This window comes from Triturus cristatus, chromosome 11, assembly GCF_964204655.1.
Source record: "Triturus cristatus chromosome 11, aTriCri1.1, whole genome shotgun sequence".
Classification (NCBI taxonomy): Eukaryota; Metazoa; Chordata; class Amphibia; order Caudata; family Salamandridae; genus Triturus; species Triturus cristatus.
The window spans coordinates 566,285,056-566,304,586 of record NC_140594.1 but is presented as its reverse complement, the minus strand read 5'-3'; the positions used below and the strand labels follow the sequence as shown (position 1 = coordinate 566,304,586).

Below are 19,531 nucleotides of genomic sequence, written 5' to 3'. Positions count from 1 at the left end.
TTCAGGATTTTTAAAAATCAATTTGAACTTTGCTGCAGGCAAATCATCCCTTTATTAACTGGCAAATGTTCGGTATAAGGATTTCAAAGCAGTATTTCATGAGATATGCCAGGCAGAGCTATTCCAAGGATCTGTTTGGTTTGATGATAGACAACACTTTCTGAACCATGTGTTCGTCATTCAGTCCATCATCTGTTTGTGTATCAATTTTTACCCTTTCTATGTAGTCATGCATCTATATATTTATTACTTTACTCCTACTGTAGACAAAAAAAGAAAATAAAAATCACTTTCTCAAAAGCACTACTTTGTCTCACCCGATACCTCTCTCAATATATCCTCTATCTCCACTCTAAGACTCATCCCAAACCTCATTCTAATACAATGATCTCCAAAATAACCCTATCTAGACTGTTCCCTCCTCTATACCTCCTGGCTCACCCCAAACCTCATTTTTACTACTATGATTTCACTAATCCTTCTCTAGAGACTCTTCCCTCCTCCATCTCTCCTTTTACTCATCCCAAACCTTGTCTTACACCTATGATCTCCCAAATAACACTTTAGAGACTCTTCTATCTCCCTCCATTGTCTCACTCAATCCGACTAACAGACTCACATGTCCACCACTTAAATTAACTCATATTTCCCAATACTAATCCATCACTAACCCGTTTGGGTTCCGGAGTAGTGTACTACGTGCCAAAAAGCACTTAGACACCTCGTCAGGGTAGTAAGTGCTATATTACATAGCTATTTTTATGTCAACCAATAACCAACTTGCAATACATCCACCAGTTCTGATTTAACCAATAAGCACACACAGGATTCTCCTAGTCGTGTGGGTACCTTACACTTTACCCAATTTAAAGTATGGAAAATGCACCTTAGCAAAACTTTCTAACAAAAAAAACAACTAACGTAGAAAGTTTTTTAGATATAGAGCAGCTGTCAAAGAGACCAGCTGCTTACAATATAGATGAGTGGGCTTTGGGTCTGCCCATTCCAACCACTGGCTTTCTTTGGTCCGCCTCTTTCAGCCATTGGTTGAAACTTTGTCAATCACATCCTGGCTCAGCCCAGTGGACTTTCCACCTGTCGCAATGCTATTTGCTGCTTCCTTTCGCCTCCCCTCAGTAGCTTGCAGTGAACTGCATGACAGACTACTTTACAGCCATTGCCATCTCTGTGACCTCCTTCCGACTCCCTCCCATGTGTCTAGCTCTGTTCCTGTTCTCTTCCGCCCATCCCCCTTCCCCTGTGTGCTCCTTATTCCTCCCACCAACCACTCTCTTTTATCTCCCCAATGCTCTTTCTTTCCACTGTCTGCTTATTGTTCTCCATGGCTGCCAACCTCCCCCATCTCCTTCCCACTCCACCATCCTGTTTGCCCCCTTTTTACTTTATCCAACATTCCCATCTGGCAGCACCACTGGAACAGGTTTAGGTTTTTTTGTGTGTGGGGGGGGGGGGGGCGGGCTAGTGCGCAATACTGGAAAATCTTCACTACATAATACCTTTTGTTTCTTGGCTGGCTTTAATGTGCTTAGGCTTAATGCATTACCACATTAAAAATCACACCTTTTGACTTTGCCAATGCTTGTTTCATAATAACGCCCTTGTTTTGGCACAGTGCAGACCCTGCTTGAATTCTGTTCAGCCGCATTCTTCTGGTAGAGTCTTGTTTATAGATAGGTTCCGCATGGCAAGAGGATGGAGGCTGTGAAGTAAGCTGAAGGTTTGTGAGGAATTCCCCTTTAAAATGTATGTGCATTTTCTACTGGCTTTGAGTGTTTTTTGTTGGGTTGGATTTGAATAGGAGCGCGGGGGGGGGGCTAGGAGTGTAAGGGAGGGAAAACAAGAGGTCACTTCTCTATATATAATAAATAGTTGACTGTAGTTGCTCATTTAGTGTCCAAATCACAAAACACCTTTTCAACAATTCACTCGGAGGTGTGCCTTGAACCAGGTGCGAATTGTAACGCTTCACAACCTCACCAGGTGTATGAAGGATTATATTCATAATAAAATCAGACAACCCAGAAAGTGATCTATGAATAACACCATACAATCAGAGCACCCAGCCTGTGCTCTATGAATAACATTCATAATCAGGCAACTTAGAAACTCATCTATTAATAACACTATACAATCACACAACCCAGAAAGTGATCTATGAATAACAGTATACAATCAGACAACCCAGCCTGTGTTCTATGAATAACAGTTTACATCAGACAACCCAGAAAGTGATCTATGAATAACAGTATACAATCAGACAACCCAGAAAGTGATCTATGAATAACAGTATACAATCAGACAACCCAGAAAGTCCTCTATGAATAACAGTATACAATCAGACAACCCAGCCTGTGTTCTATGAATAACAGTATACAATCAGACAACCCAGAACGTGATATATGAATAACACTATACAATCAGACAACCCAGAAAGTCATCTATGAATAACAGTATACAATCAGACAACCCAGAAAGTCATCTATGAATAACAGTATACAATCAGACAACCCAGAAAGTCCTCTATGAATAACTGTATACAATCAGACAACCCAGCCTGTGTTCTATGAATAACAGTATACAATCAGACAACCCAGAACGTGATATATGAATAACACTATACAATCAGACAACCCAGAAAGTCATCTATGAATAACAGTATACAATCAGCCAACCCAGAATGTGATGAATAACACTATACAATCAGCTAACCCAGAATGTGATCTAGAAATAACAATATACAATCAGACAACCCAGAAACTGATCTATAAATAACACTTTACAGTCAGACAAAACGGAAAGTGTTCTATAAATAACACTATATAAAGAACAAATCAAAACAATAAGTGGCGACATATGGTTGTTGAGATAGGGGTCTTCCTTTGCTTACTTATGGTTGAATATTTTTGAACTCATCATTTTTTTTTATAGAGTCCTACTGAATTTTAAACACAATTTTTCCCAAGTAAGCTCACTGGATTGTCGTTTCCTCTACAAAAACAGTGCATTATTTTTTCACTGCTTCCATGTCAAGCGAAGGAGTTTTTCCATTAAAACTGAAAGGAAACTCGCAGCTTCAGTTTGCTTTTCTGTGCTTTGAATGGGGTGGATTTTTTTCTTTTTAAGTGTCTTCATTGTTTTTTCAAAATTATGGATTCAAATCAGAATCTGCTCATAAAAAAATAATGCTGCAGCGATCCCAGAAGACTAATCGAGAAGTAAGCATTACAGTACAGTGGATGAAACTGTAGAGCAAGTAGGAAAGGGAAAGTAGTCACAGCAAATATCAGTTCTGGTCCTTAACAAGTTACAGATCAAAAAATCAAAGTGCAGAGATCAATCCAGAAAACATATCAACAGTACACTGCAACATCAAAGCATCACACTGTGTCCTTGTATGATGACGCATCTGCTGCGAAGACCCAACATGAAAGGTAAGTATTGCATAGATATCAATATACCAGATTCAGGAGGAAAACTCCCGATTTTTGAAGCCCAAGATTGTTTAATTTTTGCTGCCTCCCCTGCTTCCATTTTTTTCTTTTGGATTAAGCACTCTATGGGCGTGCATGTGTTTTCCAGCTGTCTCCCTCTTATACTTCTCTCCCTCTCCATCCCATGTTACCGTCCGTCTCCCATATGCTCTTCCCCTGCCCTCCACATTGCGCTCGCCTTTGTGTACTCCCCTCATTGCTTTTTCACCAATTTGTTCCTCCCCGGCCCGCTCCATGTTGCTCTTTCACTCATTGCTACTCCTCCCCAGCCTGCCATGTTGCTTCCTCCCTCCCACGACCACCTTCTCTCTTGTCAGTTGCTACTACTCCCTCACGTGCCCTCCATGCTACTTCCATTCCTCTTCTACCTCGTGTTGTTTTCTTCTCGCCCTTACCCTCTTTGCTCTACCATGACTGAGCACTTTTCTTTTGACTTTTTTTTATATCAACCATGCTGAACAGCACAGCTCAGGGGACAGTGAAGAAACCAAGTGCTCACCAAGAAGAACACCAACGTTCACTCATTAGCCTAGGAAACATTAGTTAAGTCTGGATTGACACATTCTTTAATAAATGCATAGAATGCGTCTTGGTTCTACCCAGAGGGGTACTGCCCTTTCATCTCATGCCATTGGCTATCTTGCGTGAAATGTTGCCTTTGAGGAAGTGCTTCCATTGAATGCCTTAGGGACTCTTTCACACACTCAATGATCCCACGGTTTGTCACATTCAATTCCTTATCTTTTATACACATTCCATATATAAAAGCAATCAACTGTGTGCCTTTTTAAACATCAATGGCAATAGGGCAGGCTTTAATGTAATAACACAACGGTACATGTAAAAGTATATGGGAATTTCTGTGTTTACCTGCGCTGACACAATAAAGCCAGACCAATTGATTTTACCAATGCTTGTTTTTATTACATCCGAGCAGTCCCGCAAGCCCTTCTTATCTTGAGAAAAAAAACAAAGAAGTTGGCACTGCTGGCTGTCTAATCAGCTTATTTGTGTGCTCTGAAATGATGGGTCAATATTTTCGAACAAGTGCTCTATATAAACATCCTAATCGCAGTGTCCTCGGCTACAGGCCCATAAATGTTTGCATCCAATAAGACAATGTTGATAGAAAGGCATGTGGTCTGAAAACAATGTAGATAATACAGGGTTTTCACAGCCTAGCTACCAAGGGCCCAAAACAGAAGGATACCATCCAGGGCATCCCTCAAGTACAGTTCAGACTTCATACTGCACCTGCTTTATGTCCATGACCCCCCCCCCCCCCCCCCCCCCCCCCCCGGGCTCCATCAGCAAACCCTGCCTGGGCCAGTATGGACACTCCGCGGCCACAGACTCAGAGATAGATAGATAGATAGATAGATAGATAGATAGATAGATAGATAGATAGATAGATAGATAGATAGATAGATAGATAGATAGATAGATAGATAGATAGATAGATAGATAGATAGATAGATAGATAGATAGATAGATAGATAGATAGATAGATAGATAGATAGATAGATAGATAGATAGATAGATAGATAGATAGATAGATAGATAGATAGATAGATAGATAGATAGATAGATAGATAGATAGATAGATTAAAGTGTTTCTTAGGTGCCCACCGCCAGGGCGTGAGTTGGCAAATGCTGCCTAGCCTCGATTCTGCCTCATTCTTCCCCCACCCTTAAATTACTGTTGTTTTACCTCTCTGTGGTGGGTTCTTTTCTACCACCGCTATCCCCCTTTGTGATTGTTTCATATATTTCTCTTCCTCCTTTGTTTCTTTTTTGCCTCTCTCTTGCTCTGGATAAAAGTCTGATGATGAAAAATATACACCAGTCCTCAAAAATGAGTGCCAAAAGGCTCACAGACAGAATGAAAATGTTTCAGAGCTATGCAGCCTAACTCTGCAGAACCACAGCCACAACAAACCAACCTTGATAGCACTCCAGTGGCTGCAAGTGGAGTCAATGATAAGACCTTCTGCACCACCACAAAGGCTACTGGAACAAAGAACTTGACAACCTGCAAAATCTCGATTCCTGTCAAACCCAGCACCAGGAACCTACGCCTAGCATTAGCACCAGATCCAACAAAGGAACTTCAAATAACTAAAACATGGAGGCAGGCCTCTGGGAGTCATGGGTACCAAACTCAACCCTAGTGGAAAAAGAATACTTTCATGAGAAAATGAATAGAGTAACTACCAGCAATTTAGGTGCACTATTGTCAAAAGGGATTCAATAAAGGGGAAGATGTAAAGACTGTTGGCGTAGAGACATATTGAGAAGAGATGGAACAGTGGTAGAGGGATCTGCCCCCCGAGTTCAAACTCTGAAGAGGAACCTAGAGCACACAGGTTTAGAAGTTGATCCTCTAGTCCGGTTTGGGGGTTTTATATATGTCACATTCCTGCAATTAAACTATGTATGTACATATGTAGTCTTTGTATAGCGCAATCCTATCCAAAGGCTCAAAGGCATATAGTCAACGAGTGATAGGAGAAGAGCTGGTATCTGCCGGAAGTGTGCGGTTTCTGCATTCTTTAAAGAAGTGTGTCTTTGTGAAGAAGGAGGTTATGTAGAGATACACATTGACTTTTTTGTTAGGGACGACCCAAGCACGCTGCTCCCTCGTCGGACAGTCAACAACTGACTGCTAATGGGATGCCCACACGTAAAGCATAAAACAGAAACAGAACATTGAAAGGAAACTTTCTTAAGCTTGGAAGATGCACCCAAACGTAAAAGTAGAACAGGTCCTCTTCTAGGAAATAAAACAGATGGCATCAATAAGAAATGAAACATTGCAGGAATAAATATGTGCAAAGTATTATTTGAAGGCCAGAGATGTAGGTCCTAAAATACTCCGCACCCAAAGCTATAGCCAATGCCTCCCTCTCGATCAGGGAGTAGTTCCTTTTAGGTATGACTCAACGGATGGGAGGCAAATGCTAGAGTCTTTTCACCATTTGCAGCTATCTTTTCCCCTTTCAATCAGGACCATTTTCGATGTCAAAGTTAGGTTGGCGGTCTAGTTATTCCTGTCCCAAGCATGTGTAGGCAAGGAGCAGCCTACACAAGCAAGACAGCAGCAACAGCCAGTGTGCCAAAGGCAACCCAGTCTGCACCCGGTTATCGGCAAGCACCATAACCCCTGGTTCTTGCTACTCTGTTATTAAGCAGCAGTCTACTAATTTGATGCAGGCCTTCCATGAACTTAATACAGGCAGTAAATTGAGGGACTGCTGTATGCCTATGAATCCCATGAATTTGGAGAAGTTAAGTGATTGGAGATGTAACCACTGTGAGTACCATTGTATTAGCCCCTCACAGGGGAAGAGGGGGGGACACATGATTGAGGTTTCCTTTCCTGACATGCTCATGGCTAACAATGCTCAGGAAACTAATTCCTGGCATATGGCAGATACGGCGGATGGTATCTTGTGTTTTCTTCTTAAAACCTAGTCTTTAGTCAAAAATAGGCTTGAATTTAGGGAGTTCGTACAATCATACAAACCTGGTATTGTGTTGTCAATACAAACCTGGTTACGAGACTCCTCTAGTTCGCATCAAGCTATTGAAATCCCAGAGGTTAATCTATGCTTCGAAAGGATCAGCTGAATAAAGTGGGGGCAGATTAGCGGTGGTATTGAAGAACACGACCAAAGCGCTTTTTCCACCTTGAAATCTCCCCACTGCGAATCTACGCTGTTTTCATCTGAATTAAATGCTTTACGCTTTTTCCTCTGGAGTTCTATTATATAGACCTGCAGGGCCCAGAAACAAATCTTAAGCAAGCACTAGGACTCCCTGCTAGAGCGTCTAATTTATAAATCCAATATGAATTTATTAGAAGACTTTAATCTTCACATAGAAAATATTACAGTTGTAAATTCTCTGTCGGATATGTTAACATTTGCTCAGCTTCTCTCTGTTTATTGAATATCCCACTCATAATGCGTGCCACCCACTGGATGCGATCTAAAGCAATCACGGCCTAATACATTTAAATACCTCCTTCCTTTAAGAGTGTTGGATCATGTTGCCAAACTAAACATTCCTCTGAAGAAGTCTGAGAATCTTTGTCTAGCAGGTTGCTCGTGACTTGGAGGAAGGTAAAGCAAAGTAACTTTATTTCAGAGTTGGAAGGTGACCTCCCTGCAATAGAGGACAATGTGGAAATTGCTGCTGAGTTTAATAAATAAATTACTATGTCACTGGATGAGATCGCACCTCTCCATACTGTGAAGCACAAAAGGTGTTGCCCACTGCCCCCTGCTACACTGGTAGTTTAAGAGCACAATCTGAAATTTAGTAACAAAGATGGAGGAAAAAAGAAAGATTCAGCTGATGATAAAAACATTTACAGAGCAGTAATACAGGAATCTAACCCAGCAATTTTTACAGAAAAATCAAGGTATCTTACCCATGAAATAGAAAGTTAAAGAAATCCCGTCAAGGACCTGTTTGCGGTTATCTGCAAGTTGCCATATCCTAGTAGCGGGTCAATGAATCCTCAGTCACAAATTATTTTAATCCATTGGCGAACTTCTTCCAAAGTAAAATTGAGGTCATTTATTGAGATTTTCTGCTTTGCACTCTGCCTAACCTGAATGAGACTTTAAATACAAGCGAGGGGCACACCAAGAGCACTGCACTTTATAAATTCTCTAAAGTGTCAAAATTACAAGTCAAGGAATTGCTCTTAACTTCTCAATCAAGCCCTCCATCTGATCCTGCCCCCCCGCACATCCTACACTTGGTTTGTAATACTATCACTAAGAAGCTTACAGCACTCTTTAACCAAGTGATTGAAAGCGTGAGTTTCCCTTTAGTTTGGAAAGAGGTAGCAACAATTCTACTTCTGAAAAAGAATGACTGCTGTTCCAACGGCGTTAAAAAATTACAGGCCCATTTCTTTATTGTTGTCACCAGCCAAGATTTTGGAGAGAGCCTTGAATCAACAATTATCTGTAGTCTTAGAACGTCGAAATTTGCTAGATACTTCTTAGTGTGGTTTTAGGAGGGGCCAAATCATGGAGTCGGTGTTAGTGTTAGTCTCTGACGACAACAGACAAATTCTGGATCAAGGAAGAATAGTGGCTTTGATCCTCTGGGACCTCTCCATGGCATTTGACATAGTATCCCACTCTGTGCTAGTGGCCCGACTATTGCAGCTATGAATCAAACGCAAGGCACTTCGGCTTCTCTAGTTGTTTCTGACAGACAAAACACAATCTGTAGTGTGCAAACCATTTAGGTAGGAATCCTTCACCCTACGCTGTGGAATCCTTCAGGGCCGATGCCTCAGCCCCACTCTTTTTAATCTTTATATGTCTCTGTAGTTGAGTTGGTGCAAGTATCACTCTATGCTGATGAAACCCAGATAATTATCAACATCTTGAAAGATACCCCAGGCTGTTGCGGTAAAGTTTGGAAATACATGAGAGGGTTGAAGGAAGACTGTTTGGAATTAAACTGAGAGAAGATGGAGGTTTTATTATTTTGTAATGCTCCTGATGTATGGTCAAGTCTAAGGTGGCCAGCTGAATGTTGTGGTCTTACAAGAAAACTGAGTAATTTTTCACAAAGCTTTTTCTTTTACTGCTCACATCAATCAGGTGCTGCCAACATGTTTTTACATCTTACAATTGTTAGGAAAATGTTTTCACTCAATCTCAGTTTCGTCTGGGAAAACTGTGATGCAAGCACTCATAGCATCACATCCTGATTATTGTAATGCACTGAATCTGGGAATTAATCAGATGCCGTATGCAAGATGGCAGGAGGTTGTGGAAATATGGATTTTTCTGATCAGTTATGTCCCCTATCTTGGACCCCAACGGTTTCATGTATAAATCACAAGTACATGTATGTTCCCTCCAGTTCCAGTTATGAAGACGCAAACACATGTGCGTCCACCGTCAACATGTCCTCTTTCAGATCCGCCATGAATGGGCCGGATATTCCATTCCTAAGTATGAAAGGCCACCGGCTTTATAATGGTTCATTTATGCCATTTTACAGTCCAGGCGAGTAGGCCCTGATTCTGCCATCAAACCTTTTCTTGCCTTCTGCCTCTGAAAGCTCCAGTCTGAGCTCGCATCTGTATCCATGAACTTTGTCCTACTCCCTGCGCGGCTAACGGTGCCTGACTCCAGCCTGTTGCCTGCCAAGAAACTGTATTTCACCTTCGAAATTATCTGCTCCGCTCCCCATCCAATGCATTCCGGTCTAGTAGTTTAAGTAAACATTCTTCCAGCTACCGAGCAAAGGGCCCGGCTCCTCTGTCTTTATGCAAGTAATTCATAGCCCTGTTACTATGGAAGATTTCTGCCCTCGCATCTAGTATAGACACTTAGACGCTTGTACACGCACTCACAGTCAGTATAGAATAGATTTTGTTCGAAAGACCTTTCTTTTTGGATAACACAGTTCTTCAAACATAGGATGTTAGATATGATTTGGGATTAGGTTGACTTGACCCCCCAGACTTCTGTCGCCACATGTAGAGCTAAATGTCAAGTCCCCTTCACCCCCTAGTTGCACGTCAATCACACGTCATGCTGCTGCGCGCGCATTTCTGCCAAGTATTTCTGCTGACATTGCGAAATTCTTTCATGGAACCACCCTATTATGACATCATACCTGATGACGTTCTTTAGTTACGCCCAGTTACACCCACTCTAGCTACGCATGTATGTTTTATCTTTGCTATCAATTGTTACGCCTCCTCCATCTGTTTCACTGTAATGCCTATTGTATAAAAATGATTACTTGTCAATAAAGTAGGTCCTTCACTTCCTGAACCTTCGTGGTGATGGAACATGAAGTCCTCAATTCGGATTGATTTTGGAATAAAGCCCGTTCCGAACCTCTAATACCACGGATTCTGCCTCTTATTTTACTGAGCTATTATTATAGATTTTCCGCATCAAATTAAGTTCCGGTAATTAAATTATTTACCACATATATGGCGCCCGAATAGGGACACTTTCTCATCTCACGCGCCGGCGGTGCGTTGCAGGCCCGGTCTCCTGTCACAGCTGGACGGACAACAACGCGTACCCACAGGATTTCCTGTATCTCCCTCCTGCCGAGCGGGGGTAACTGAGGCTGCGATCAACACCCAGACGAGGCGGTGAGAAGTGCGAAGTATCCCGACCAGAGCCTAGCTGAGAGAGCAAGATCCGAGGTATACAGAGGCCCACCAGTTTCCGAAGTTTCCGAAGTTTCGAGTCGAGTCCAGTCCGGTTCAAGTTCAGTTCAGTTCCGAGGCCTTCCGTTCCGAGCTACCCGGTGAGTACCATTATCGGGGAGGCGTTCTGACGTGCACATAGTTTGTGCCGGTCAAGACGGGTTTGGGTACACAAATCCGGTCTGCACTGTTTCAGCAGTGTATCTGTACTGTTTAGCAGTATATCAAGTATGTCTAGTATATAATTCAGAATTATCTAGTTAGTACCGAGTATTATGTTTAGTGACTAGTTCCCTAATTGGCCATCATTGTTTATTTTCATTAAATGTTAAATGTTAAAATGTTTTAAATACGTTCTGTATATTGTGGTGTGAATGGTTGTTCATTATTGTGTTTTATGGTATTAAACGTGTTCAAAATTAGGTATCAGATCAGTTCTCAATATGCCGCTCTTTTCGAAATTAAGACAGATCAAAACTAGAAAAGGGGTACTCGAAGAAGCTGTTCCCATTCCTCCTAGGGACACTCCAGGGTACTTCATGTATCATAAACATGGCCTAGACGCCATATTATTTCTCGATCTATGGGTAGACTACACCAAGGAATTACCAGAAAGTCAGAGGTGGCCCGTAGCTGGGACCTGGGATGCAGATTGCATCATGAAAGTAGAAGAAGAATTATGGAAAAAGAAAGCTAGACAGTCACAGAAAGATGCCATTGAATTATGGCGTAAAGAATCATATAGACGTACAGAAAAAGCGCTCAGACAGGAAGAGAAAAGTAAGGAGAATTCAAATAAAGTTCGAGAAAATTTATTAATTGAAGAAGGTACTCGAGTAAAGTCAGAACAAACAGACAGACAAAGAAATGCCCTTGTGAATGGTATGTATCCTCTTCTGGCCGAAGGATTACCTAAGGCTACTCCGGAGATACCAAAAGACTTGCCACCCCCATTGTTTCCGATAAAAGTACATCCCAAAGGGCATCCCAGAACCGCAGAAGATGTTTTTCTTTCCTCTTATTTAGACGACGCAGCTCCCGAGTATGCTAATGCTGCGCCACATAGACCGCCTGCCGAGGGGGTTCAACGCCAAGACCCTCCTCCGTCTGTACCTCTGCAACAGCAAACTCCGACACAAGTTCCGGCAAGCACATCTGTTTCTACATCTGCATCCACACCTATGGTTGCTATATCCCGTTCAACGAATCCTTTCACATCCAGCACCCCAGGTGGTGCTATCGGAGGTACATCAAGCATTTTTTCCACGCCACCTAGAACAAATAAACTGTCCTTTCAAGAATTAGCCCACCAACGTACGCCCAAACTAGTAACTCCCAACACGCTCAAGGAACTTCTAATAGATTGTAGATATGACCCTGTGCCCGGAAAAGGGGACGAAATGATGCTGGCATCATTACGTATCCGACGAGCTGCAATATATTTAGGGAAGCTACCAGGAATGACTGCACATTTAGAAAATATATATCACTTTGTTCAGTCAGGGCGAGACCCTGAGAGTATTAACAGAGCCATGGAGTACCAAAAGGTGGAAATACAAGGGGAACTGTTACGTTTCCTCATAAACTGTGTGATCAGAAATCAAGATCAACCAGGGGTAAATCCGGAAGAAATGCAAATTCTTACCACATGGGGTAAGAATATATCAGAGGGGAAACATGATAAACGATCATGTATAGTAGCTATGTGCCGAAAGATCCGCAGAGAAATAGAACGAATACACGAAGAAAGATTAGCAGTAGACGAACCTGAACAAACCGAGGACGAGGAAGAATTAGAACTGCCCACAGGACAGTTAGAAACCATGGCCTATGTAGGTAGAGGAAGACCTTGCAATAATACTAGATGCTTTACTGATCCGATACGTCCGATACGTCCAGATAATAGCAGAAAATTCCCTCCTATAATAAATATAAGGTCCCCCGAACATTCATTCCAAGCCGCTGACAAATTACTCCGAGAACGAAGGGGTTATCATATACTCGATTCTATGGACGAACAAGAATTAGCCAGGTCAGCCGTTCACTGGGTTGATAGTCCTGGAAAATATGGTGATGATACACTAGCACATACGTTTTTGAACCTCGCCCCAGATGAACAGCGTTTAGCTGGTATCTATATGATTCAACAACTCCTTATATTATATAAAAGCCAACACACCGATCCTGGCCCCTTACCTGATATATTGACTGAATTACTCACGAATAAATGGAGAGGTTCCGGTACTAAGTTAATTAGAGAAATACTAGAATCCAGAAAGCAGTACATCCTTTTTGTATGTCCTGAACAGGTCTCACTGCCCATCAAGGAAAGAACGACGTATTACATGGATAGACAGAATCCCTTACGCGAAGTGCACCCGATAAAAGGTGATGACAATGAGTTTAAACGTGTGTTCGTATACACACCCATATCCAAAATAGAACTATTAGAAATGAAGAAAGTGGTACCCAGTCATGATAAAGACCCAGCGGGTTTCCACCGTGAAATTAAAGATATGTTACTCATGGGAGAATATACCTACCCCGACATTATGACAATATTGAAGGTATTAATGCCTGCGGGCATTTACGAAAAACTCAAGGAAAAGGATTGGGAAGTGGGAGACCAGAAGATAGATTGGACAGCATTAGAAAACGAAGAAAAAGCTCGAGGTCCAGGTTCAGGGCTCGGGGACAAGACCAAAGCACTACCAGGTCTACTAGTACAGGTACTGCCACGTTTATTAACTACGAAAAAGGAAGACTGGGGTGCAATCTCAGCCTGTAAACAGAAATCAGATGAAGACACTAGTGATTTCTATTCCCGATTTGAAAAATGTTTTGGTATAAATAGTGGAATCAAAGCAAGTAGCGAGTCGTATCCACATCTGTTTGTGACAAAATTGGTTGAAAATGCCTTGCCCCAAGTTAAGAATAGAGTATTGAAGTTCGAGAGTACCTGGCAAGGTAACACTCCGTCACAAATGTTACGAATGCTACAGTACCATCACAATAGAATTAGAGAAGAACAAGAACATGAACATAGACGCATGAAAGACACGAAAATGAAAATGCTAGTTTCCCAGACAGTGCCAGCTGACGGTCATAAGAAGGGTATAACACAGTCCAGTGTTTCAACAGGTCCTGTAAAAGGGACATGCAACTATTGTAAACAGCCAGGTCATTATGTACACGATTGTCCCGTTTTAAAACATAATATCGCCATAGGTAACACAAAAGAAAGACCACGACCACTTAGACAGGATCAGAACCAACAAGGAGCCCCGCAGCATGCACAGTCCATGCCAGCTCCGCAACAGTCTATGCCAGCTCCACCACCGCAGCCTATTGCTGCCACACAAACAACGACCCGACAGATGTATCAGACCGCACAGTATGACTACCCTGATTATCAACGATACTCATGAAACAGCCTAGAGAGGGAAGTTGGCTTACCCCTTATTGAGGTCCCTGTAGATCAAGAAGGACCTTATGTACACAGTGAACTATTAGGCCAAGATAGAAAATTCTTACTTGATACAGGGGCAAGCCGAACAACAATAAAACGTAGTGAAGTTCCAGGGGCACCCCTCTCAGGCTCAAAGAATATTTCCCTTGGCTTTTCAGGAAAACCTATCATTAACGAAGTATCACAGCCTCTTCCACTTACGATTGGTCCCTTGACACGAACTACAGATTTATTACTTACTAAATCATGTCCAGAAAACTTGTTAGGCATAAAAACTTTGAAAGCTCTAGGAGCTATAATATGTTGTTCTCCGGAAGGAGTAAGATTGTTTTTACGTGATTTCAAAGGGCACTACGTGTCCCGAGACATGGATCACCGACTGCAGACTTTACCCACACATTTATGGGCACAAGGCCCTACAGATGTTGGTTGCATGAACATTACACCATATCGAGTCACATTAAAGGCAGGAGTGGTACTTCCACGAATGCGACAATACAAGTTGCCCCCAGATGCTGTAGAGGCTTTACTGCAAATCATTGACGAGCTTATTACCCAAGGAGTGGTCGTGGAAACTGACTCCAATGTATGTAATTCACCGATAATTCCGATTCTTAAACGAACCGATCCAACAGCCCCGCCAGTATATCGATTGGTTATTGATCTGCACGAATTAAATAAATGCATAGTACCACAATACCCCGTAGTCCCAGACATTTCTTCATTACTGACAGCCATTGATTCCGAAGCAACATTCTTTACTGTAATTGATCTCAAGAATGCCTTTTTCAGCGTCCCAATAGATCCGGAAAGCCAATACTTGTTCGGATTTAGTTTAAATGGACGAAGCTTTAAATTCACACGCGCACCTCAAGGATTTACAGAAAGCCCCAGCATCTATAGCCAAGCACTGAAACGAGAACTCGACAGTATCCACATGCCAGTCAACACTGCCCTGCTTCAATATGTCGATGATCTGCTGATCACCGCTAGAAGCGAACCTGAATGTGAAAAAGCCTCACTGACGGTTCTACAATTTTTGGCCGAGAAGGGGCACAAGGTGTCCCCTTCTAAGCTGCAATTCTGTGTCCAGCGAGTTGTTTACCTTGGTCACTCGCTGTCCAAGGAGGGAAGGCAGCTAACATCAGATCGCATCCAGTTAATTGCTAATATGCCAATACCCAAGACACAAAAGGAGGTGCGGGCTTTCATAGGCCTCACTTCATATTGTAGGCAGTGGATCCCTCAGTATGCATTTCTAGCAAAACCACTCATTCAATTGACAACACAGGAGGCAGCCACATCGACTGTTCTCCCTTGGACTCAGGAACATACACAAGCTTTTGAAAGCCTAAAGAAAGCTTTATGCCAAGCACCTGTTTTAGCAACACCATGTTACAATAAACAGTTTACACTCTTCGTTACAGAACGCGAAGGTACTGCCTTGTCAGTACTCACACAGGAACAAGCAGGATCACACAAACCATGTGCTTATTTTTCTAGTACACTAGATCCCGTAGCTCAGGCTTTGCCTGCGTGCCTGAAATCAGTGGCAGCAACAGCTTTAGCAATCAGACAAAGCGATGCCATAGTACTAGGACATCCATTGACAGTACAAGTACCACATGCAGTAGAGGTTCTCTTGAACCGCACACAAACACAACACTTGACTATAGCACGACTCACTGGTTACGAATTAACATTGTTTCAGCCACATATAGAAATCAGACGTTGTAGTACATTGAATCCTGCCACACTGTTACCAATAAACGGAACAGACCCACTAGCACATGATTGTATTGAAGTTATCACTATCACGACGAAACCCAGACAAGATTTAACAGACGTCCCATTGTCAGACCCAGACCTGACGTTGTATGTAGAGGGTTCATGTATGAGAACAGGTACAGGAGAGCTAGTGGCCGCTTACGCAGTCACAACAGACACTGAAGTCATTGAAACAAACAGCATAAATACCTTGTCAGCTCAAGCCGCAGAGCTCATCGCTCTGACACAAGCCTGTATTCAAGCCACAAATAAAAAAGTCAACATATACACTGATTCACGTTATGCATTCGGAGTTGTACATGACTTCGGCGTGCTGTGGCGAGAGAGAGGTTATTTAACTTCTCACGGTGCCCACATTCAGCACGGACCCCTCATTCATGCCTTATTAGATGCAATACATCTACCCACTGCAATATCAATTATGAAATGTAAAGCTCATACGAAAGTTACTGATATCATTTCTCAAGGCAATGATCTAGCTGACAGAACAGCTAAACAGACTGCTCAAACTCAAACATCCGACATGACAAAGACAATAGTCCCGACACCAACATATTGCATGACGGTTAAGGATCCCGCTCTTGACATAATTGACATACAGACACATGCTACACCAGACGAAATAAAGAAATGGACTGAATTAGGAGGGATCCAAACGGATCAAGGATGGATGACGAAGGAAAAATCTGTGTGGTTCCTTCCTGATTCAATGGTCCAAGTTATAATTAATACTGTACATAGCCCAGCACATCTAGGAGAAAAAGCTATGCTAGACAGCATTCAACACATTTGGTTCAACAAACATTTACGAGCAGCAGCTAAACAAAAAGTTCGTACCTGTATGATCTGTTGTCAGTTTAACCCAGGTAAAAGCATTCCCGTAGAACAGGGTGGATTTCAGCCTCCTGATCACCCTTTTGAAGTCCTCCAGATGGATTATATCCAGATGGAACGATGTCGAGGATTCAAATATGTTCTCGTAGTTGTCTGTGCTCTTTCCCGTTGGACAGAGGCATACCCGGTTTCAGATTACACTGCCCCGACTACTGCCAAACAGTTGGTTCGAGAATTCTTCCCACGGTACGGTTTACCACGTGTTGTCTACTCAGATAACGGCCAGCCGTTCTCATCCGAACTAATGAAACACGTTTCACTTTTGTTAGGCTATCAGTGGAAATTTCACTGTGTCCGACACCCCGAGGCAGCAGGTCTCGTGGAACGACATAATCAGACCCTGAAAATTAGATTGTCCAAAATTTGTAGAGAGAAAGGTGTCGACTGGGTAGTAGCCTAACCAGTTGCACTCTTTTACATGAGAATGGTGGCACACTCTCGAACAGGGCTATCCCCTTATGAAGTGATCTTCGGTAGACCACCAAATATGTGGGGGACGCCTATACCACGCAAAATAACTGATATTGACTGTAATATGCTGACAGATTACTTGGCTTCCTTGATGTCTGCACTACAATCTTGTCGTTCACAGGTAGCTGCAGCTTTTCCCGACAACACCGAGGTGAAACCTCATGACGTAATTCCAGGGGACTTGGTATTAGTGAGGAACTTTGACCGGAAGTCTCAGCTGGATCCTAGGTGGAAATCGCCTCAACTCGTATTGTTAACGACGAGGACAGCCGTGAAGATCGAAGGTCGAAAAGGCTGGATACATTCAAGTCATATCAAGAAATTTCATGGACTACCGTCCGACGTAAATGACACACCTTGCGTGTCTTCACCGATTGACTCAAAACTTCCTTTGGTTGAACTGAATAACAATGAACAATATAAACTAAAACTTCGGTCTAACAAGTCAGGCAATTTGATTGTTTAAGTCCTCTCCAAGGTGAATCGGTCGAATTTGTCTCTGACATGTATCCCTTAGACCTGTATAGAGAAAGAAACAGAAGGATAAAGTTGAAACAACATGCGTACTATAAATCACTGCGTAGTCATTGCACAGTGACGTTATTAATTTTGTTTTTCTTAAGTCTTTTAATAATCACTGCAAGTATATTGTTGCACATATATTATCCTATTTCTAAACATGTTTACAATGTTACTGCTGAACATTCTTTTAGTGAATTACCCCCGCATGAGTTGTCCTATAGATTTGCGCTGCGCAATAACACTTTTATTAGTATGTTACATCATTCCCATCAGGTTAGCAATGCTACAAATTGTTGGATATGTGGCCGACTCCCTCCCTATCAGAACTATAAAGGAATTCTACCTCTCTTTCCATACCCATTCACACACAATGGCTCCTGTGGAGCATGGTTTAGTTTAATTAATTCCCTAGATTCGAATTCTGCAGTTTACCAGAATAACTGGGTAGGGGGAAATCTGAACTTAGTTTTACTCAAAGTCTGTCACCCTAACAAGGAGGGACTTCCCAAAAGAACAGGAACTGATCTAGAAAATGAAGTATATGGATTAGGTAATTTTACGCTTAATCTCATGATCCTGAATGTCGAATCCGAAGCTACACCAATTTTGCCCGCCATGTCAGTATTTCCAGTTAAAGGTGAATTATGTGTAAGAAAGAATGGTTCCATACATATGGGCCATAGTAGATGCACCACTGTAATAGAATTTAGTGATCAAGGCAAGTCTACATTTAGAGCTTCCCGCCATTCCTACTTCATATGTGGTCAGACGGCATATATACGTTTGCCTCTAGATTGGGATGGTACCTGCTACATCGGATTCCTTTTGCCACCTGTTTTCCTAGCTCCTCCTGATTATCACAGAAATACTCATTTAGTACACAATAGAGAATGGAGAGATCTCCCAATAGTCGATTACACTGAGACAGCATGGGAAAAATACACAGATTTCAATAAAGGTCTCTTTCCCTATATAGGTACAGTTACCAATAGTAAGCTGATACGTAGATTAACCAGAACCCTTGAAGCAGTAGTGAACGAAACTATTTCCGCCTTAGGCAATTTAACAGAAGAGCAGTCTGCTATGCGGATTGTTGTGCTTCAAAATCGTCTTGTCCTTGACGTCATCCTGGCCGATAGGGGCGGAGCTTGTAGGGTCATCGGATCGAGCTGTTGCATTTTCATACCAGAAAATTCGCCATCTGTATATAAAGCCATAACTCACCTTCATAAGATTGTAAGCCAGATACACCAGAATCCAGGCACCTGGACTTGGTCCGGTTGGTTTTGGAGTGTATTATCTACCTTTGGATGGAGGGTCCTATCCTTCCTAGGTATTGGCTTTCTCATACTATTCAGTTGCTGCTTATGTCTACAATGTGGACCAGCGATCTGTGGTCTGTGTGCCACATCGTGTATTCCACCACCAAAATTTCGTTCATCCCAGAAGAAAAAAGAAGAGCAAATGATGCTATATGAACAGATCAACGGATTGATGAAGATTGATATCTCTTAACGGGCAAGTAGGGGACAAGGAGGGAATGTGGAAATATGGATTTTTCTGATCAGTTATGTCCCCTATCTTGGACCCCAACGGTTTCATGTATAAATCACAAGTACATGTATGTTCCCTCCAGTTCCAGTTATGAAGACGCAAACACATGTGCGT

The 19,531-nt window shown here is 42.3% G+C and overlaps 1 protein-coding gene across 2 annotated transcripts in view; it reads right to left on the bottom strand.

The window, feature by feature from the left end:
- The window catches only part of GK5 (glycerol kinase 5), a 246,835-nt gene that overhangs the window by 195,535 nt on the left and 31,769 nt on the right, over window positions 1-19,531 (bottom strand). The window contains exon 2 of one of the 2 annotated variants that reach the window (XM_085633634.1): window positions 16,814-17,860. The exons of the other annotated variant lie outside the window; for it this stretch is intronic. The gene's annotated coding sequence lies outside the window, so the exon portion shown is untranslated. The remainder of the gene's footprint in view (window positions 1-16,813; window positions 17,861-19,531) is intronic. 2 annotated transcript variants of the gene reach the window in all.